Consider the following 22500-nt stretch of genomic DNA (forward strand, 5'->3'; position numbering starts at 1 on the left):
GAGAGGGAGAGAGAAGAGAGAGAGAGAGAGAGAGAGAACAAGATAGGAGAGAGAAAACAACTTAGAATGGGAGAGAGAGAGAGAGAGAGAGAACAAGATAGGAGAGAGAAAACAACTTAGAATGGGAGAGAGAGAGAACGAGATAGAAGGGGAGAGAGAGAGAACGAGAAAGAGAGAAGGAAAAATAAACTACTTTTTTCAGTCCAACACCAGCAGGTAGAAGTCAGTGACAGCCAGCATCATAAACACAGCTGATGCACAATCTCTCTTTGTGTATGCTACATTCCACACACACACACAACCCCAGTCTCTCTCTCCACTGCACAGCAACTTTTTTCTCCCAGATTGCTTTTGTCAACTCTTGGTGCTAGCTTGCAAGCTAGCTAAAACACCCCTAGCATTCTGCTTTGTTCACATTTTAGTAGTGTGTGTGTGTGTGTGTGTGTGGTGTGTGTGTGTGTGTGTGTGTGTGTGTGTGTGTGTGTGTGTGTGTGTGTGTGTGTGTGCGTGTGTGTGTGAAAAGAGAAGGCTCTTACCGTGTTCAGGGTTAGGCTGAGAGGTGCTGATTAAGTAGTAGTAATATCCAGAGGGTGTGTTGTGTTAGCTATCTAGGGCAGAGCAGAGCAGCGAAGGCAGGCTAGTTCAGCAAATCTCCAGCAGCAGCGACATTCAGCCCCTAGCTTTGTGTTGTTCCCTTCTGTTCCCTTTAAACCAGAAGGACACGGAGGCCGGGAACCCGGCTTCCCCTCACACACACACCCAGCGACAGACCGATGCACACAACAACAAAAAATAAAAACGCACACACACAACCAGCCCCCCAACCTGACACTGGTGTCAGAAGCATGCAGTGTTTTAAAAAGGCTACAAATCATACATAAATAGAATTGCGTCTTTGTCTCTCTCTCTCTTCCAGAAAAAAAGTGTGTGCTTCTCGCTTTGGATCTCCTTTTTCTTTACTCTCCCTCTTTCCCTCACCCTCTCTCTCTCTCTCTCTCTCTCTCTCTCTCTCTCTCTCTCTCTCTCTCTCACGCACGCACACACACACACACACACACACACTCTTTTTCTGTCTCGCTTTTTTTCTACTCAGTAGTCAAACAAAGAAAGGAAAGGAATAGAGTGCATACACACACACTCTCACTCACACACACACACACACACACCACAGATCCCGGAGCCCAACCCCCCAGCCTGCCTCTCTCAATTTTTTCCCTGCTTTTCTCCAAACAGCCCCTCCCCGTCTTCTCTCATCACCCTTCCTCTCCTCCTCTCCTCTCCCCTCTCTCAGCCAGGCTCTGGCCTCGTTTTCATTTCATTCGCCTGTCCCCCCCCCCCACCTCCATCTATGTGTCAAACAGATGGGATTAGAGAGCGGAAGCAGCCTCTTCTCTCACCGTCCCTCTCTCCTTCTTCCCACGTCTCTCTCTCTCTTTCTATTTCTATTTCGATGGCGGTATTATTTTGTTATATTGTGTAATAATGTATTGGTGTTTTAGATTGTACTGTTAAACACGGTTTGACCTAAACTGAACTACTCATGAGAAAGCGATGACACAGATTTTTTTTAAGGACATTTGTTTTCACCTTTATTTAACCAGGTAGGCCAGTTGAGAACAAGTTCTCATTTACAACTGTGACCTAAAGCAAAGCAGTTCTACACATACAACAACACAGAGTTACACATGGAGTAAAACAGACATACAGGCAATAATACAGTAGAGAAAAATGTGTGTAAATGAGGTAAGGCAATAAATAGGCCATAGTGGCAAAATAATTACAATATAGAAATTAAACACTGGAGTGATAGATGTACAGAAGATGAATGTGCAAGTTGAGATACTGGGGTGCAAAGGAGCAAAATAAATAACAGTATGGGGATGAGGTATTTAAAGATGGGCTATGTACAGGTGCAGTGATCTGTGAGCTGCTCTGACAGCTGGTGCTTAAAGTTAGTGAGGGAGATATGAGTCTCCAGCTTCTGTGATTTTTGCAGTTAGTTCCAGTCATTGGCAGCAGAGAACTGGAAGGAAAGGGGGCCAAAGGAGGAAATGGCTTTGGGGGTGACCAGTGAAATATACCAGCTGGAGCGCATGCTACAGGTGGGTGTTGCTATGGTGACCAGTGAGCTGAGCTAAGGCAGGGATTTACCTAGCAAAGACTTACAGATGACCTGGAGCCAGTGGGTTTGGCGATGCGGGCCAGCCAACGAGAGCATACAGGTCGCAGTAGTGGGTAGTATTTGGGGCTCTGGTGACAAAATGGATGGCACTGTGATAGACTGCATTCAATTTGCTGAGTAGAGTGTTTGAGGTTATTTTGTAAAGGACATCGCAGAAGTCAAGGATCGGTAGGATAGTCGGTAGTCAGTTTTACGAGGGTATGCTTGGCAGCATGAGTGAAGGAGGCTTATTTGCGAAATAGGAAACCGATTCTAGATTTAATTTTGGATTGGAGATGCTTATGTGAGTCTGGAAGGACAGTTTACAGTCTAACCAGACACCCAGGTATTTGTAGTTGTCCACATATTCTAAGTCAGAACTGTCCAGAGTAGTGATGCTGGACGGGTGGGCAGGTGAGGGCAGCGATCGGTTGAAGAACATGCATTTCGTTTTACTTGCATTTAAGAGCAGTTGGAGGCCACGGAAGGAGAGTTGTATGGCATTGAAGCTTGTCTGGAGGTTAGTTAACACAGTGTCCAAAGAAGGGCCAGAAGTATACATAATGGTGTCGTCTGCGTAGAGGTGGATCAGAGACTCACCAGCAGCAAGAGCGACATCATTGATGTATACAGAGAAGAGAGTCGGCCAGCTAATTGAACCCTGTGGCATCCCCATAGAGACTGCCAGAGGTCCGGGCAACAGGCCCTCCGATTTGACACACTGGACTCTGTCTGAGAAGTAGTTGGTGAACCAGGCGAGTCAGTCATTTGAGAAATCAAGGCTGTTGAGTCTGCCGATAAGAATGTGGTGATTGACAGAGTCGAAAGCCTTGGCCAGGTCGATGAATACAGCTGCACAGTACTGTCTTTTATCGATGCAGGTTATGATATCGTTTAGGACCTTGAGCGTGGCTGAGATGCACCCATGACCAGCTAGGAAAGCAGATTGCATAGCGGAGAAGGAACGGTGGGATTCGAAATGGTCGGTGATCTGTTTGTTATCTTGGCTTTCGAAGACCTTAGAAAGGCAGGGTAGGATAGATATAGGTCTGTAGCAGTTTGGGTCTAGAGTGTCCCCCCTTTGAAGAGGGGGATGACCACGGCAGCTTCCCATTCTTTGGGGATCTCGGACGATATGAAAGAATGGTTGAACAGGCTAGTAATAGGGATTGCAACAATTTGGGTGGATAATTTTAGAAAGAGAGGGTCTAGCCCGGCTGATTTGTAGGGATCCAGATTTTGCAGCTCTTTCAGAACATCAGCTATATGGATTTTGGTGAAGGCGAAATGGGGGAGGCTTGGGCAAGTTGCTGTGGGGGGTGCAGCGCTGTTGACCGGGGCAGGAGTAGCCAGGTGGAAAGCATGGTCGTAGAAAAATATATTCTCAATTATCGTGGATTTATTGGTGGTGACAGTGTTTCCTAGCCTCAGTGCAGTGGGCAGCTGGGAGGAGGTGCTCTTATTCTCCATGGACTTTACAGTGTCCCAGAACTTTTTGGAGTTACAGGATGCTAATTTCTGTTTGAAAAAGCTTGCATTTGCTTTCCTAACATCCTGGGTATATTGTTTTCTAACTTCCCTGAAAAGTTGCATATTGCGGGGGCTATTCAATGCTAATGCAGAACGCCACAGGATTGTTTTGTGCTGGTTAAGGGCAGTCAGGTCTGGAGTGAACCAAGGGCTATATCGGTTTCCTAGTTCTACATTTTTTTAATGGGGCATGCTTATTTAAGATGGTGAGGAAAGCACATTTAAAGAATAACCAGGCATCCTCTACTGACGGAATGAGATCAATATCCTTCCAGGATACCCGGGCCAGGTCGATTAGAAAGACCAGCTTGCTGAAGTGTTTTAGGGAGCGTTTGACAGTGATGAGGGGTGATCATTTGACCGCAGGCCCATTACAGACGCAGGCGTTGAGGCAGTGATCGCTGAGATCCTAGTTGAAGACAGCAGAGGTGTATTTGCAAATTTATTAGAAATAAAAAACGGAAATATAACATTTATACAAGTATTCAGACACTTTACTCAGTACTTTGTTGAAGCACCTTTGGCAGCGATTACAGCCTTGAGTCTTCTTGGGTATGACGTTACAAGCTTGGCACACCTGTATTTGGGGAGTTTCTCCCATTCTTCTCTGCAGATCCTCTCAAGCTCTGTCAGGTTGGATGTGGAGTGTTGCTGCACAGATATTTTCAGGTCTCACCAGAGATGTTCAATCAGGTTCTAGTCCGGACTCTGGCAGGGCCACTCAAGGACATTCAGAGACTTGTCTTGAAGCCACTCCTGCGTTGTCGTGGCTGTGTGCTTAGGGTCGTTGTCCTGTTGTAAGATGAACCTTCGCCCCAGTCTGAGGTCATCAAGGGTCTCTCTGTACTTCGCTCCGTTCACCTTTGCCTCGATCCTGACTAGTCTTTCAATCCGTGCCGCTGAAATAAATCCTCACAGCTTGATACTGCCACCACCATGCTTCACTGTAGGGATGGTGCCAGGTTTCCTCCAGACTTGGCATTCATGCCAAAGAGTTCAATCTTTGTTTCATCAAACCAGAGAATCTTGTTTCTCATGGTCTGAGAGTCTTTAGGTGCCTCCTGGCAAACTCCAAGCGGGCTGTCATGTGCCTTTACTGAGGAGTGGATTCCGTCTGGCCACTCTACCATAAAGGCCTGATTGGTGGAGTGCTGCAGAGATGGTTGTCCTTCTGGAAGGATCTCCCATCTCCACAGAGGAACCTTGGAGCTCCGTCAGAGTGACCAGTGGGTTCTTGGTCAACTCCCTGACCAAGGCTCTTCTCCCCCGATTGCTCAGTTTGGCCAGGCAGCCAGCTCTAGGAAGAGTCTTGGTGATTCTAAACATCTTCCATTTAAGAATGATGGAGGCCACTGTGTTCATGGGGACATTCAGAAAGGTTTTGGTACCCTTTTCCAGATCTGTGCCTCGACACAATCATTTTGACCCCACGGGGTGAGCTCTTGCGTGGAGCCCCAGATCGAGGGAGATTATCTGTGGTCTTGTATGTCTTCCATTTCCTAATAATTGCTCCCACAGTTGATTTCTTCAAACCAAGCTGCTTACCTATTACAGATTCAGTCTTCCCAGTCTGGTGCAGGTCTACAATTTTGTTTCTGGTGTCCTTTGACAGCTCTTTGGTCTTGGCCATAGTGGAGTTTGTAGTGTGACTGTTTGAGGTTGTGGACAGGTGTCTTTTATACTGATAACAAGTTCAAACAGGTGCCATTAATACAGGTAACGACTGGAGGACAGAGGAGCCTCTTAAAGAAGAAGTTATAGGTCTGTGAGAGCCAGAAATCTTGCTTGTTTGTAGGTGACCAAATACTTATTTTATGAAATAAATTCATAAAAAATCCTACAATGTGATTTTCTGGATTTTTTTTCTAATTTTGTCTGTCATAGTTGAAGTGTACCTATGAGGAAAATTACAGGCCTCTCTCATCATCTTAAGTGGGAGAACTAAATTATTTTTTTGCCCCACTGTAAATGAATGTGGCAGGATGATGACACCAATGTGTGTGTGTGTGTGTGTGTGTGTGTGTGTGTGTGTGTGTGTGTGTGTGTGTGTGTGTGTGTGTGTGTGTGTGTGTGTGTGTGTGTGTGTGTGTGTGTGTGTGTAAGCTCATCTGCCTGTCACAATGTTTCTGTTTTCTCACCCAAACACAGAGATGTTTCCAATAGCTCATGTCCTCCCAAACACACAAACACACACACACACACACACACACACACACACGTTCTCCCAGTGCCAACCAGGTGCAGCAGACAGTATTCCGGCCCAGAGAGAGAGTGTGACAATATGGAAAATAAGTTCCATTCATGACGACATATACAGCAGACCTTATGCACCTACACAGGAGAGGAGGGAGAGAACAGTGGTGTAACACACCTTGTTTTCATTATGGAATACACTCCTAGATATCTATGGGGAGTATGGGGACATTTTGGTCTGGATGATTTTTGCTCTGTTTTGAACATAACCAACCAACCAAAGTAATTTTAAAAAGTAACTGATGAAATAATCAAAAGTAAAAAAAAATGTTGAACACTATGAGATTCATGGTGATGTGAGGGTGCAGGTTTGTTAAATCCATTTTTCCCTTAATTTTAATGATGGGTTAGAACCGGTTCAGGGAACAGACCAAAAAACAGGAAAACAACCAAATGATTTGAGGAACAGAAGCGGTATTTTAAAAGCATGGGAACCGGTTAATAACGTTATGTGACGTTGCTGGGATGTTCTCCAGTTCTACTGGAAGTAATGGTTCTATTCAGAACAAAACGGTTGGAAATCATTTTGGTTCCAACCCTGCTTTTAATCCTATCCTGTGATGTCACCGCGTATCACTTTTTAGCACCTTTCATCTGGTCGTTTTAACCACAGATCATAGGAACGTGCCATTTTCATATACAGTGCTTTCATAAACTATTCACACGGCCTTCAACTTTTTCCCCGTTGTTGTGTTACAGCCTGAATGTAGATGTTATGTCACTGGCCTACACACAATACCCCATAATGTCCAAAGTGGAATATTTTTCTCCCCCGAAATGTTTACAAACTAATTAAAAATAAAAAGCTGAAATGTCTTGAGTCAATAAGTATTCAACCCCTTTGTTATGGCAAGCCCACAGTAAATACATTCAGGAGTAACAAGGCACATAATAAGTTGCATGGACTCACTTTGTGCAATAATCGTTTGGAAGGACTACCTCATCTCTGTACACCACACAATACAATTATCTGTAAGGTCGAGCAGTGAATTTTAAACACAGATTCAACCACAAAACCAGGGAGGTTTTCTTTGCCTCACAAAGATGGGCACCTATTGATAGGTGGAAATAAAAAAGCAGACATTGAACGTCCATTTGAGGATGGTGAAGTTATTAATTACACTTTAGATGGTGTATCAACACCCAGTCACTACAAACATACATATGTCCTTCCTAACTCAGTTTCTGGAGAGGAAGCTGCTCAGGGATTTCACCATGAGGCCAATGGTGACTTTAATACAGAGTTGAATGGCTGTGATAGCACTGAGGATGGATCAACAACATTGTAGTTACTCCACAATGCTAACCTATGACAAAATGTAAAGAAGGAAGCCTGTACAGAATCAAAATATCCAAAACATGCATCCTGTTTGCAACAAGGTACTAAAGTAATACTGCAAAAACATGTGGCAAAGCAATTCACTTTTTGTCCTGAATACAAAGTGTTATGTTTGGGGAAACACAATACAACACATTAAAGCCAATTTACGCTTGATCCTGAAAAATGTGGTCGGATGCAGAGGCCAAGTTGAGCTCCGTACCGCATCGCAGTGCGCCTCAAAAATGTTGTAACATTACGAAGGGCTCCGTGTAGCTCAGTATAGCTCTGCATTGACATGATTGGTTGACGATAGGTGGGAGCGGGAGGTCCTGTATAAACACAAACTCAATTCCTTGATAGCAGCACTATACGTTATACGTTGCTCCGCGAAGCGCAACAAGTATGAATACTCTGACTTCTGCAGAGGCTGTTTCACAGTAAACGCTGCACTGCCAATGCAGACATCAGATTGACCATGCAGTGCCTTTTACTGAGTACCACTCTCCATCATTTCAAGCATAGTGGTGGCAGCATCATGTTATGGGCAAGCTTGTAATCGTTAAGGACTAGGGAGTTTTTCAGGATAAAAAATAAACGTAATGGAGCTCAGCACAGGAAAACCTGGTTCAGTCTACTTTCCACAAGACACTGGGAGATGAATTCACCTTTCAGCAGGTCAATAACCTAAAACACAAGGCCAAATATACACTGGAGTTTCTTACCAAGAAGACAGTGAATGTTCCTGAGTGGCCGAGTAGCAAGTTTTTACTTAAATCTGCTTGAAAATCTATGGCAAGACCTGAAAATATTTGTCTAGAAAGGATCAACAACCAATTTGACAGAGCTTGAAGAATTTTGAAAAAAATAATGGACAGATATTGCCCAATGCAGGTGTAGAAATCTCTTAGAGACAAACTCAGAAATACTCACCGCTGTAATAGCTACCAAACGTGACTCTAACATTCAAATACTTATCTACATTTCTGACAAATGTAGAATTTGTCTTCCACTTTGACATTAATACAGAATATTTTGTGTAGGTCACTGACAATAAATTACAATTAGATCCATTTAAATCCCACTTTCTAACACAACAAAGTGTGGACAAAGTCATGAGGTGTGATGTATGTACGTAGACACTGGACTGGTGCTGGAGATAATGAATATGAGGTCGAAAAGTGGGAGAATTGCCCTTTAAGCTATGAGAATGACACAGAGAGAGATTATAAGGGTGGTGGAGAGAGATAATTAGTGCGAGAGAGAGAGAAAGAGAGAGTTAATATGGGTAGCAGAAAGAGAGAGAGAGATAACATGAGAAAGAGAGAAGAGAGAAAGAGAGAGTGAGTGAATAGGAAGACAGAGAGCAATACTGTACTGTACTATGAGCTGAGCAGAGTGAAGAGGGGAATAAACCTGTGTAACAGGGTCAGTAGTGAGACATCTCTCTGGGTCTATTACGTAATGTAACTTCCTATTGATTTATTACTGCGTTGATTTGGCCCTTAGCCAATACGTAATAGCATTTGCGATATTTGAGCCTCAGCCAAAAAGAGAGGGCAGAATGGAAGAGGGGGGAAAAGGAGGGAGGGGAGTAAGAGTGGGAGAGGGAGAGGGGGAAAAGGAGGGGTGGAAGAGTGGGAGAGGGGGAAAGAGGGGTGGACTGACTGCAGAGAAAGGGGGGGGTGAGAGAGTAGAGTGAGGAAGAGCAGAGCAGGAAGAGAGAACAGAGAGAGAGAGAGAGAGAGAGAGAGAGGGAGAGAGAGAGAGAGATAGTAAGAAGAAAGAGAGAAAGAGAGAGATAGTGAGAAGAAATAGAGAGTGATAGTAATAAGAAAGAGAGAGAGAGATAGTAAGAAGAAAGAGAGAAAGAGAGAGATAGTGAGAAGAAATAGAGAGAGATAGTAAGAAGAAAGAGAGAAAGAGAGAGATAGTAAGAAGAAAGAGAGAGAGAGGGAGAGAGAGAGAGAGATAGTAAGAAGAAAGAGAGAGAGAGATAGTGAGAAGAAATAGAGAGAGATAGTAAGAAGAAAGAGAGAAAGAGAGAGATAGTGAGAAGAAATAGAGAGAGATAGTAAGAAGAAAGAGAGAAAGAGAGAGATAGTGAGAAGAATAGAGAGAGATAGTTAGAAGAAAGAGAGAAAGAGAGAGATAGTGAGAAGAAATAGAGAGAGATAGTAAGAAGAAAGAGAGAAAGAGAGAGATAGTGAGAAGAATAGAGAGAGATAGAAGAAAGAGAGAAATAGTAAGAGAGAGAGAGAGAATGTACGAAGTTAGAGAGAGAGAGAGAGAGAGAGAGAGAGAGAGAGAGAGAGAGAGAGAGAGAGAGAGAGAAAGAGCGAGGGTGGATGTGATTCAGTGAGTGCTGTACATGGCAGGGTTATCAGTGTTTCTGTAATCACTACAGTTAAATAAGAGAGTTAGAGCCAGACTCACTGTATCCACAGGCCAGACCTACACTATGTCCTAGATGTCACCCTATCCCCTATATAGTACATTACTTTTGACCAGGGCACATAGGAATCACGTTAAAAGTAATTCACTATATAAGGTGTCATTTGGGACTGACCCCGGGTCTGCACAGGATCAGCCCTGCTGTACCAAAGCTGGCTTCAAATACTACTTGAAATCATTTCAAATACTTTAGCTGGGTTTGATTGAGCTTGCATGCTGAAATGGGACAAATAGAAAATCCCCAAAAGTGCAAAAGAACTGCCCACCCATCTGGAACTCCAGGCAGGCTAAAGGGAACACTCAAAGTATTAGAAAGATTTCAACACAGAAGCTCATAAATACACACTTCATACTACTACACAACACACACTTCTACTGCATGTACTGTATCCCTCTCATAGCACACAGAAACTCTCAAACTCACAGGCATCTGAAGCGTGAACACAAACACACACACTCCCATTCAAGTTTGAGTGCAGCACATTAGTGTCAAGGCTCTGTCTATACATTCAGCCCTCTTTCTGTTTCCTTTCCTCTTCCTCCTCCTCATCCCCCTTTACCCTGGAGCACTTCCTCTTTTGTGTGATCCCGCAGAGAGGAAGGACAGCAGACGGGAATGAAAGGAGGGAAGCGGAGAGAAAGAGGCAGAAAACTTAATTAATGGACAGAAGGAAGCAGAAATCCACTGAAAGACAGGAAGGAAGAGGGAGAGAGAGAGAGCACAAACAGGCTTTCCTCTTGACACCGTAAATAATTAAATTCCTTTTTTCCATAAATGTTTCATTCCCTCGTTCTTTTTAGCTCTTATTTTTTAAAGATATACTCAACCGGGGGCATGCGGTCTCATTAATTGGCAATTCCTGTTTAACGTGTTGCAGCTGTGTTCAATTAGCACTGATATTAGCACTATTCCTCTTGACACCACTCTCTCGTTCTTGTTCTCCCTCTCTCATATCCTCTCCCCCTTTCTCTACCTCTCTATCGCTACCTCTCTCCCAAAGCATTCCCTTTGATTCAGTGACCGCGTTTACATGCACACCAATATCCCGTTATTATTTAGGATACTCAAGTTGACTCATATAAACATCATATCCGGTTTAAAATAACCCCAAAAAGCTTGTATCCCGGTTATGAGAAACCCGGATAAGATGCCTGGGAAATGCTGATCTTAGACGGGATACTGTGGCATGTAAACATTTACCCCGTTGACTGTTGTTTATCACGGTGTGTGCAGGATCAGTCTCGCATATCATGGGTGCTGTCATCTGATTGTCAAACAAATCACTTAAAAAAGTCAGCTAACTGCATAGATCGATTCACCATAATAATAGATTTAGCTGAAAATCCATACTAGACCGTTTAGTCTACGGGCTACTTTAACCCCTAATTTAGACACGTTTCTGATTACAATTTCCGACATTTGGTAGGCCATATTATAATTTGCTATGTAATTTGTTTGTCAACTATAGTTACAGTCGTGGCCAAAAGTTTTGAGATTGAAACAAATATTAATTTCCACAAAGTTTGCTGCTTCAGTGTCTTTAGATATTATTGTCAGATGTTACTATGGAATACTGAAGTATAATTACAAGCATTTCATAAGTGTCAAAGGCTTTTATTGACAATTACATGAAGTTGATGCAAAGAGTCAATATTTGCAGTGTTGCCCTTTCTTTTTCAAGACCTCTGCAATCCGCCCTGGCATGCTGTCAATTAACTTCTGGGTCACATCCTGACTGATGGCAGCCCATTCTTGCATAATTCTTGCTTGGAGTTTGTCAGAATTTGTGGATTTTTGTTTGTCCACCCGCCTCTTGAGGATTGACCACAAGTTCTCAATGGGATTAAGTTCTGGGGAGTTTCCTGACCATGGACCCTCTTGACGCCAGTCCATCCCCAAAAGTATTCGCCTCACTGTGCGTGCAGATGCACTCACACCTGCCTGCTGCCATTGGTGCCCCGATCCTACAGCTGAATCAACGGTCCTGGCGCTTGCTGGACTTTCTTGGGTGCCCTGAAGCCTTCTTCACAACAATTGAACCGCTCTCCTTGAAGTTCTTGATGATCTGATAAATGGTTGATTTAGGTGCAATCTTACTGGCAGCCATATCCTTGCCTGTGAAGCCCTTTTTCTGCAAAGCAATGACGACGGCACGTGTTTCCTTGCAGGTAACCATGTTTGACAGAGGAAGAACAATGATTCCAAGCACCACCCTCCTTTTGACGCTTACATTCTGTTATTCGAACTCAATCAGCATGACAGAGTGATCTCCAGCCTTCTCCTCGTCAACACTCACACCTGTGTTAACGAGAGAATCACTGACATGATGTCAGCTGGTCCTTTTGTGGCAGGGCTGAAATACAGTGGAAATGTTTTTGGGGGATTCAGTTCAATTGCATGGCAAAGAGGGACTTTGCAGTTAATTGCAATTCATCTGATCACTCTTCATAACATTCTGCAGTATATGCAAATTGCCATCATACAAACTGAGGCAGAAGTCTCTGTGAAAATACATATTTGTGTCATTCTCAAAACTTTTGGCCACGACTGTAGATACAGTTGAAGACTGAAGTTTACATACACCTTTGCCAAATACATTTAAACTCAGTTTTTTCATAATTCCTGACATTTAATCATAGTAAAAATTGTCTTAGTTCAGATAGGATCACCACTTTATTTTAAGAATGTGAAATGTCAGAATAATAGTAGAAAGAATGATATATTTCAGGTTTTATTTCTTTCATCACATTCCCAGTGGGTCAGAAGTTTACATACACTCAATTAGTATTTGCCTTTAAAATTGTTTAACTTGGGTCAAACGTTTTGGGTAGCCTTCCACAAGCTTCCCACAATAAGTTGGGTGAATTTTGGCCGGTGTAACTGAGTCAGGTTTGTAGGCCTCCTTGCTCGCACATGCTTTTCAGTTCTGCCCAAACGTTTTCTATGGGATTGAGGTCAGGGCATTGTGATGGCCACTCCAATACCTTGACTTTGTTGTCCTTAAGCCATTTTGCCACAACTTTGGAAGTATGCTTGGGGTCATTGTCCATTTGGAAGACCCATTTGTGACCAAGCTTTAACTTCCTGAGTGATGTCTTGAGATGTTGCTTCAATATATCCACATCATTTCTCTTCCACATGATGCCATCTATTTTGTGAAGTGCACCAGTCTCTCCTGCAGCAAAGCACCCCCACAACATGATGCTGCCACCCCCGTGCTTCACGGTTGGGATGGTGTTCTTCAGTCATTATAGCCAAACAGTTCTATTTTTGTTTCATCAGACCAGAGAACATAGTTAGCACCGGTAAAGTTGTCTGTTTCGTTTAAAGACAGGGAAGAAAACAATAATTCGAAAATAGTGGAAAGATTGGTCCTCTGAGAAATGTCCAAATGTCATCAGTTTGGCCTGCTTTAAAGAAATGAAAAGCTGAGAAAACGAGGACACACGTTTCTGATAAGACTTCAGTTCATTTTGGGTGCATAGTTTATGTGGTTGAAATACTGTCCGCTTGCATAACAGTGTCAAAGCAAACATACACTCGCAGTAGCATTTTCTCAAGAGATGCTGAAAGATAGAAATCATATTTCTCCTGTTCCCGAGACAAAATGAACATGCGTTGTACAATTTTACTTCAAGAAAAGCATAATTCTGCAAGAGTTAATATTATGTTATGCTGAGAGGTTATAGGTTATAGGCTTACAGTCAGTGTCCATATTTCACTTATTATTCCATTTTACCCATCTGAACTTCAATGAGGAATATTCTGTTTATTCATGTATACAGGGATACACATGAGTGGGATATCAAAGGTGCATGTAAACAGCTCATCCAGAATAAGACCTTAAGTGGGATATGAGCTACTATCCGAAATACTGTTTGCATGTCAACGTGGTCAGTGTGTTTTCATACAGAGCTACATTCTCACTCTAAACACTATCTACCTATCATCTTGAGCAATGAATTCACAATCAGTCCAAATTCTACGTGTACCGACTGACACTGAAAGAGATGAACTCTCAAAGATATGTCTGTTAACACCTTTTCTTCTCCGAGAGGCCTGCAAGATCAATGTGTTCTTTTCAACACCCCCCCCCTTCTCTCTTTCTCTTAACCCTTTCTTCTTGCTATTCATCTGCCTCTCTGTCAAATCATAACATCTCAGCACTAGGTCCTTGGGTTCAAGCTTAAGTGTGTCTTTGTGTGTGTGTGTGTTTACACATACACACGGGTGTTGAGTACACAAAAGCAAAGCTTTTTCAACCATAGAGCAATCTATAGAGGAGAAAACATCAGACACACTCATATCTTACATTCAGTACAAACACACACAAACACACATGCAAGCACACACACACACACACACACACACACACCACATGTGTCAGTAACATGTCATGTTCATATATAATAAATAGCAACACCATCAGACAGACAGTCTAATGGGAGAGCTGGAGTATGAGCATTAGAACAGTCTGCAGAGAACAAAGAGAGGTGGAGGAGAGAGAGAGATGGGGAGAGAGTGAGGGAGAGGGAGGGAGGAGAGAGAGAGGGAGAGGGAGGAGAGAGAGAGAAAGAGGAGAGTGGGAGAGCAACAGAGAATGCGGTTGAAGATGTATGTGTATGTGAAATTGTGAGTGTGTGTCAGTGTTGTCAGTAAGGTACATATGTCCCAGCAGGACTGTGTAATAGGGAGTGTGAAGGCGCGTGTGTGTGTGTGTGTGCGCGCGTGCGTGTGCGTGCGTGTGCGTGTGTGTGCGTGTGTGTGTGGTGTTCGCGGAGCTGGCTGTTGGTCATGATCTTTTCATAGCCCCTTTTCTATCATCTTTCATTAACATCTGATACCTCCACCCATCTGTTCACAAAGAGAGGGAGAGAGAGCACGAGAGAGAGAGATAACGAGAGATAAAGATAGGGAGAGAGAGCACGAGAGAGAGAGATAACGAGAGATAAAGATAGGGAGAGAGAGCACAAGAGAGTGAGATAACGAGAGATAGAGAGAGGGAGAGAAAGCACAAGAGAGAGATAACGAGAGACAGAGAGAGGGAGAGAGAGCGAGAATGAGAGAGGGGAGAGGTGACAGGAGCATGCAGAGCTGGCTATCACTCTTCCTCTCTCTTCCTCTTTATCTTCTGCTCATTCTTTGTCTCCCTCCCACCTCCTCTCTCTCTCAGCATGGCTCCCTCCCTCCCTCCCTCCCTCCCTCCCTCCCTCCCTCCCTCCCTCCCTCCCTCCCTCCCTCCCTCCCTCCCTCCCTCCCTCCCTCCCTCCTCTCTCTCAATCCCTCCTGCCTCCTCTCTCTCTCAGCATGGCTCAACCTTCCCTCCCTCCCTCCCTCCCTCCCTCCCTCCCTCCCTCCCTCCCTCCCTCCCTCCCTCCCTCCCTCCCTCCCTCCCTCCCTCCCTCCCTCCCTCCCTCCCTCCCACCTCCTCTCTCTCATCCCTCCTGCCTCCTCTCTCTCAGCATGGCTCAACCCTCCCTCCCTCCCTATCCCTCCAACCTCCTCTCTCTCAATCCCTCCCACCTCTCTCTCTCAGCATGGCTCGACCCTCCCTCCCTCTCAGCATGGCTCAACCCTCCCTCCCTCCCTATCCCTCCCACCTCCTCTCTCTCTCAGCATGGCTCGACCCTCCCTCCCTATCCCTCCCACCTCCTCTCTCTCTCAGCATGGCTTGACCTTCCCTCCCTCCCTCCCTCCCTCCCTCCCTCCCTCCCTCCCTCCCTCCCTCCCTCCCTCCCTCCCTCCCTCCCTCCCTCCCTCCCTATCCCTCCTGCCTCCTCTTTCTCTCCGCATGGCTCGACCCTCCCTCCCTCCCTCCTGCCTCCTCTTTCTCTCAGCATGGCTCGACCCTCCCTCCCTCCCTCCCTCCCTCCCTCCCTCCCTCCCTCCCTCCCTCCCTCCCTCCCTCCCTCCCTCCCTCCCTCCCTCCCACCTCCTCTCTCTCATCCCTCCTGCCTCCTCTCTCTCTCAGCATGGCTCAACCCTCCCTCCCTCCCTATCCCTCCAACCTCCTCTCTCTCAATCCCTCCCACCTCTCTCTCTCAGCATGGCTCGACCCTCCCTCCCTCTCAGCATGGCTCAACCCTCCCTCCCTCCCTATCCCTCCCACCTCCTCTCTCTCTCAGCATGGCTCGACCCTCCCTCCCTATCCCTCCCACCTCCTCTCTCTCTCAGCATGGCTTGACCCTCCCTCCCTCCCTCCCTCCCTCCCTCCCTCCCTCCCTCCCTCCCTCCCTCCCTCCCTCCCTCCCTCCCTCCCTCCCTCCCTCCTGCCTCCTCTTTCTCTCAGCATGGCTCGACCCTCCCTCCCTCCCTCCCTATCCCTCCTGCCTCCTCTTTCTCTCAGCATGGCTCGACCCTCCCTCCCTCCCTATCCCTCCTGCCTCCTCTTTCTCTCAGCATGGCTCGACCCTCCCTCCCTCCCTATCCCTCCTGCCTCCTCTTTCTCTCAGCATGGCTCAACCCTCCCTCCCTCCCTCTCAGCATGGCTTGACCTGTGTGAATATCTGTCTGAGTGACCGGCTCCCTCCTCCTCTCTTTCTTCCTCACTCTCCCCCTCCTCTCTCCTTCCTCCACTCTGCATCCTCCCTCCTCCTCTTTTCTCTTTCGTCTCCCCTGAGTAGAGACAGAATGGAGCTCAGCTTTCTATAAGAACCCTAGCAGGTGTGTGTGTGTCTGTCTTTCAACAAGGGACTCTCATCCCATTTCCAGCTCCTGGCTCAGCCAACCAACTGGCACAGCAGTGCATCGATAATCTATTAGAGCGCTCACACACACAAACATGTCTCACCTGCCAGTGTTGTCCTCCCACCATGTCTGTTCTGTGTGTGTGGGTGTGTACCTGCGTGGGCCGGGTATCGCCTGTACCTGCAACACAAGCACACAACAGCTGTGAATAACACACACACACACACACACTGGTAAGCACACAGACACAGACAGACACTAAAAGCCTTTGACAGTCAGATACCTATAGTATGTTGGACATGTACAGTGTAGATGCCTGGATCCAGGTCAATATCAACACTTGCCTCCCGGGTGGTCTAGGGCACTGCATCACAGTGCTAGCTGTGCCACCAGAGACTCTGGGTTCGAGCTCAGGCTCTGTCGCAGCCAGCCGCGACCGGGAGGTCCATGGGGTGACGCACAATTGGCCTAGCGTCGTCTGGGTTAGGCCGGTAGGGATATACTTGTCTCATCGCGCATGAGACAAGATAGTAACTACTAACAATTGGATACCACGAAATTGGGGAGAAAAGGGGGTAAAATGCATTTAAAAAATATATATCATCACTTCTAATCATGAATCAGATGAGGAAGCAAACCAGCCGGTTTCCATTGTAACACACCATACTCCACTACTAACCCCATAACACAACAACAGGCCTTCCCTGTGTGTGTGTGTGTGTGTGTGTGTGTGTGTGTGTGTGTGTGTGAGAGAGAGAGAGACAGTGAGGTGTGAGGCTGGTCCTTCCAGACTAATAATGATGATACTGGACTAACAGGCTCTAGTCCACTGATAGTTATTCACTGGACACACCTATGCACGAACACACACACACACCCACACACACACACACACACACACACACACACACACACACACACACACACACACACACACACATACACACGCACACACACACACACACACACACACCCCTACATCTAACGAGTGTCCAGGAGCAGTGGTGATTAGAGATGCTGGAGTGGAGACAGCCATTATACCCTCCACTTAGCCAGCCAAGTCACACACGGACACACCGGTTGGTCGAGACACACCCCGTCACTTACCACACAACACACGCATCATAACATGTGTATGTGACCAATAGCATTTGATTTGATTTGGCATATCGTTACAGTGGCAAATGTGTCTGTATTCGCACAGTATCACCATGTCAACCTACAGTAAGGCATCCTCAGCTAGGTGCCTTCGGAAAGTATACAGACCCCTTCACTTTTCCACATGTTGTCACGTTACAGCCTTATTCTTTAAATCCTCAATCTACACACATTACCCCATAATGAAAGCAAAACAGTTTTATTTTTATTTTTTATATCACATTTACATAAGTATTCAGACCCTTTCCTCTGTACTTTGTTGAAGCACCTTTGGCAGCGATCAAAGCCTTCAGTCTTATTGGGTATGACACTACAAGCTTGGCACACCTGTATTTGGGGAGTTTCTCCCATTCTTCTCTGCAGATCCTCTCAAGCTCTGTCAGGTTGGATGGGGAGCGACGCTGCACAGGTATTTTCAGGTCTCTCCAGAGATGTTCGATCGGGTTCAAGTCCGGGCTCAGGCTGGACCACTCAAGGACATTCAAAGACTTGTCCCAAAGCAACTCCTGCATTGTCTTGGCTGTGTGCCCCCAGTCCTGAATTTCTGACACAAAAGTCAGAAATTCCGATATAAAAATGCATCAAAATTACCTTTGATGATCTTCTTCTGTTGGCACTCCAAAAGGTCCCAGTTACATCACAAATGGTCCTTTTGTTCGATAATGTCCTTTATATCCATAAAAACTCAGTTTAGCTGGCGCGCTTCAATAATAATCCACCCAGTTTCCCTCCATACAAAATTAATCCTAAACGTTACTAATAAACGTTTCAAAACAATTCAAATTTGGTCACCTACAAACAAGCAAGATTTCTGGCTCTCACAGACCTGTAACTTCTTCTTTAAGAGGCTCCTCTGTCCTCCACTCGTTACCTGTATTAATGGTACCTGTTTGAACTTGTTATCAGTATAAAAGACACCTGTCCACAACCTCAAACAGTCACACTCCAAACTCCACTATGGCCAAGACCAAAGAGCTGTCAAAGGACACCAGAAACAAAATTGTAGACCTGCACCAGGCTGGGAAGACTGAATCTGCAATAGGTAAGCAGCTTGGTTTGAAGAAATCAACTGTGGGAGCAATTATATGGGGCAGCAGGGTAGCCTAGTGGTTAGAGTGTTGGACTAGTAACCGAAAGGTTGCATGTTCAAATCCCCGAGCTGACAAGGTACAAATCTGTCGTTCTGCCCCTTCACAGGCAGTTAACCCACTGTTCCTAGGCCGTCATTGAAGAATTTGTTCTTAACTGACTTGCCTAGTTTAATAAAGGTCAAATAAATTAGGAAATGGAAGACATACAAGACCACTGATAATCTCCCTCGATCTGGGGCTCCACGCAAGATCTCACCCCGTGGGGTCAAAATGATCACAAGAGCGGTGAGCAAAAATCCCAGAACCACACGGGGGGACCTAGTGAATGACCTGCTGGGACCAAAGTAACAAAGCCTACCATCAGTAACACACTACGCCGCCAGGGACTCAAATCCTTGTGAAGACTTACAGAAAACGTTTGACCTCTGCCATTGCCAACAAAGGGTATATAACAAAGTATTGAGATAAACTTTTGTTATTGACCAAATACTTATTTTCTACCATAATTTGCAAATAAATTCATTAAAAATCCTACAATGTGATTTTCTGGAATTATTTTCTCATTTTGTCTGTCATAGTTGAAGTGTACCTATGATGAAAATTACAGGCCTCTCTCATCTTTTTAAGTGGGAGAACTTGCACAATTGGTGGCTGACTAAATACTTTTTTGCCCCACTGTATGCATATCTTAGCTTCTGGGCCTGAGTAACAGGCAGTTTACTTTGGGCACACTTTTCATCCGGACGTGAAAATACTGCCCCCTACACAGAGAGGTTAATAAGTGGCTTCCGTCTGGCCACACTACCATAAAGGCCTGATTGGTGATATGGTGCAGAGATGGTTGTCCTTCTGGAATGTTCTCCCATCTCAACAGAGGAACTCTGGAGCTCAGTCAGAGTGACCATTTGGTTCTTGGTTACCTCCCTGACCAAGGCCCTTCTCCCCCGATTACTCAGTTTGGCCAGGCAGCCAGCTCTAGGAAGAGTCTTGGTGGTTCCAAACGTCTTCCATTTAAGAATGATGAAGGCCACTGTGTTCTTGGGGACCTTCAGAAATGTTTTGGTACCCTTTCCCAGATCTGTGCCTCGACACAATCCTGTCTCGGAGCTCTACGGACAATTCCTTCGACCTCATGGCTTGGTTTTTGCTCTGACATGGACTGTCAACTCTGGGATCTTATATAGACAGGTGTGTGCCTTTCCAAATCATGTCCAATCAATTGAATTTACCATAGGTGGACTCCAATCAAGTTGTAGAAACACCTGAGCTCAATTTCGAGTCTCATAGCAAAGGGTCTGAACACGGTGTATTTTTTATTTGCAAACATAAAGAATAAAAACTATTTTTGTTTGGTCATCATGGGGTATTGTGTGTAAATTGCTGAGAAAAAATATATATATTTATTCCATTTTAGAATAAGGCTGTAACGTAACAAAATGTGGAAAAAGTCAAGGAGTCTGAATAATTTCACTGTATAGGCACTGTATATAACGTAGCTGACCATCTCATCTGCAGAAACACACAGGGGCCCCAGCATTTCCTGTTTAGGCTAAGCGCTTGTTTATCGGAACGTGTGTGTGTGTTTATGTGTGTATCTGTGGGAATGGGGGTTGCTCACAAAAAGTCTCAATGACATCATACCCAAACAGCAGAAAGACAAAACATTTCAGCGAAATCCTAAATATTCCATCATTCAAATTTCTCTAAGAACAATCTCCAGGATTCCAACATTCTGGAATTCTTCCTCTGATAATCTCCCTGCTACAGTCTGGCAGCAGAGAGAGAGAGAGAGAAGAGAGAGAGAAGAGAGAGAGAGAGAGAGAGAGAGAGAGAGAAGAGAGAGAAGAGAGAGAGAGAGAGAGAGAGAGAAAGAGAGGAAGGGTGGAGAAGTCTTGTTTTAAGAAGTTGGGAATCTTGCTGTGCTTGCAGTTTGCCTGTGGCCATGTTTAGTGAGCGTTGAGGAATGTGCCTGCTCTGTGTTTCCCCCACTCTCCTTCCTTTAGGAGACAGAGGAGAGGAAAAGGTAGGTGCCTACACTACAGAAAGCTGGGCTAACTCAGATCTGCCTGACAACAGTCTTGGGCCACACACACACTCACATGCTATCATGCAAACATGCACACTTTAACGCAAACATCCTACACAAACGCACACAAGCACTTGTGCAAACACACACAAAGACACAAACATTTTTAGAAGTGTCATTTATACTCAGTTTGCTATAAATTCTGAAGCTGCACTGTGGCACGCAAATCTATGGAATGAACAGTATGTAGGCCTATGGTATACAGAAATACATATGAGGTCGGGAGAGGAAGAGCTATATTCAGTATACACACAGTATACACAGTATACACACATAGAACTACAAACACACACAGGCACATGCAAAACCACACACACAACTACACATTGCATGCTACCAGCACACTACACACACACACACATAAAACATTCTTAGCCTCAAATCTACATACTTAAAGATATACAAATGTACGTATACAAACAGCTAAGGTCACCAGGCCTATCGGGTGTACACCGTGCGGCAGCTGAAGCACACTTGCATTGTACACAAAGCCCAAAAGCAAACCAGTCCCAACACCCACTCAGTCATACTGTCACCTGTTTAACCTGCTGAGAGAGGGAGGAGAGACAGGGAGGGAGGGAGGGAGAGAAAGAGGAGGGAGAGAGAGAGACAGAGAGAATGAAGAGACCGAGAGAGAGGGACAACAAGAAAAAGAAAAAGAGAGATATACATCGAGAGGGCAGGGGACAGAGGGAGAAAGAAAGAAGGGAGAGAGAAACAGAGGGGGAAAGAGGAGAGAGAAAGGAGGAGAGCAGAGAGACCTAATTCGACATCTCTCCCCCGCCTCATCTCTTTAATTCTCTCACACACCTGGGATAGTTATCCCTCTTGGAATCAGAGAATTCCCACCAGCAACCAGCCGAACTCGCAATTAAAATACAACTTTATCTAATTAGTTGTCATTTTTTTCACCCTTCCTCCCCCCTCACTTTCTCTCTCTATACCTCCTTCTCCCTCTCTCTACCTCTCTCCCTCCTTTTCTCTCTCTCTCTCCTTCATTCCCCCTCTCTCTTCTCTGTTCCACAGGGGTGTTCAGGATGCTGTAGGATGATGTGAGTGAGACTGAACTTCTAACTATTCCAACGTTTACAAGCTGAACTAATCAATGAGGACAGGATGCGCGTTCTTCATTTCACATCATTTATCATTATGAAGCTTACCGGTCTGTTACCGGTCTGTTACCGGTAGTCCTCAGTCTGTTTACAAGCACACAACGACCAGAGACTGTAGCCTTGTGAGTCACACGCTGCTGTGCAGCACATACACCAGATGATGTAGTTACAGCATGGAATTCACAACTTGTTTTGTGCATGCAGAAAACTTTGAGTAGCATCTTGAGTAGCATCTTGTTTGAGTAGCATCTTGTTTAACTTCATGAGCTGGCATGAGCTGTCCTGCAAATAGTTTAGGTCAAAGACTATAAAATGTTTGCAATGCACTCATTAGCCTGATTTATGGTATTTTACAAGTACTTGCTAGCATCGCTAACCTTCGGATTACAGAAGCTGTGGGGGTTGAAAATTGCGCCCCTTGTGCTCAGTGCCGGTAATACCGTATATCCCGGGATGGCACATGGTAGGTATGAAGGTATCACCATCTGGATACCGCTCATGCCTAGTATTTCGACAAAAAGAAATACCCCGCCTCTCCACCTCACAGGCGCTGCGGGGGTGCGTGCTACGCCACTGCTTATAACCAGAAGTCAACTAAACTGCCAAATAAATGACATCCAACTTAGGGATCCAGCTAAGCATTTGGTTT

At 45.2% G+C, this 22500-nt stretch overlaps 1 protein-coding gene across 2 annotated transcripts in view; it reads right to left on the reverse strand.

The window, feature by feature from the left end:
* kdm6ba (lysine (K)-specific demethylase 6B, a) overlaps positions 1–22500 on the reverse strand; it is a 190568-nt gene that overhangs the window by 107747 nt on the left and 60321 nt on the right. Inside the window, exon 4 of one of the 2 annotated variants that reach the window (XM_031791946.1) lies at positions 16508–16584. The gene's annotated coding sequence lies outside the window, so the exon portion shown is untranslated. Of the gene's footprint in view, positions 1–536; positions 1340–16507; positions 16585–22500 lie in introns of those variants that run through there. The other variant, XM_031791948.1, reaches the window with a different exon arrangement.

This window comes from Oncorhynchus kisutch, linkage group LG16 (genome assembly GCF_002021735.2).
Source record: "Oncorhynchus kisutch isolate 150728-3 linkage group LG16, Okis_V2, whole genome shotgun sequence".
Lineage (NCBI taxonomy): Eukaryota > Metazoa > Chordata > Actinopteri > Salmoniformes > Salmonidae > Oncorhynchus > Oncorhynchus kisutch.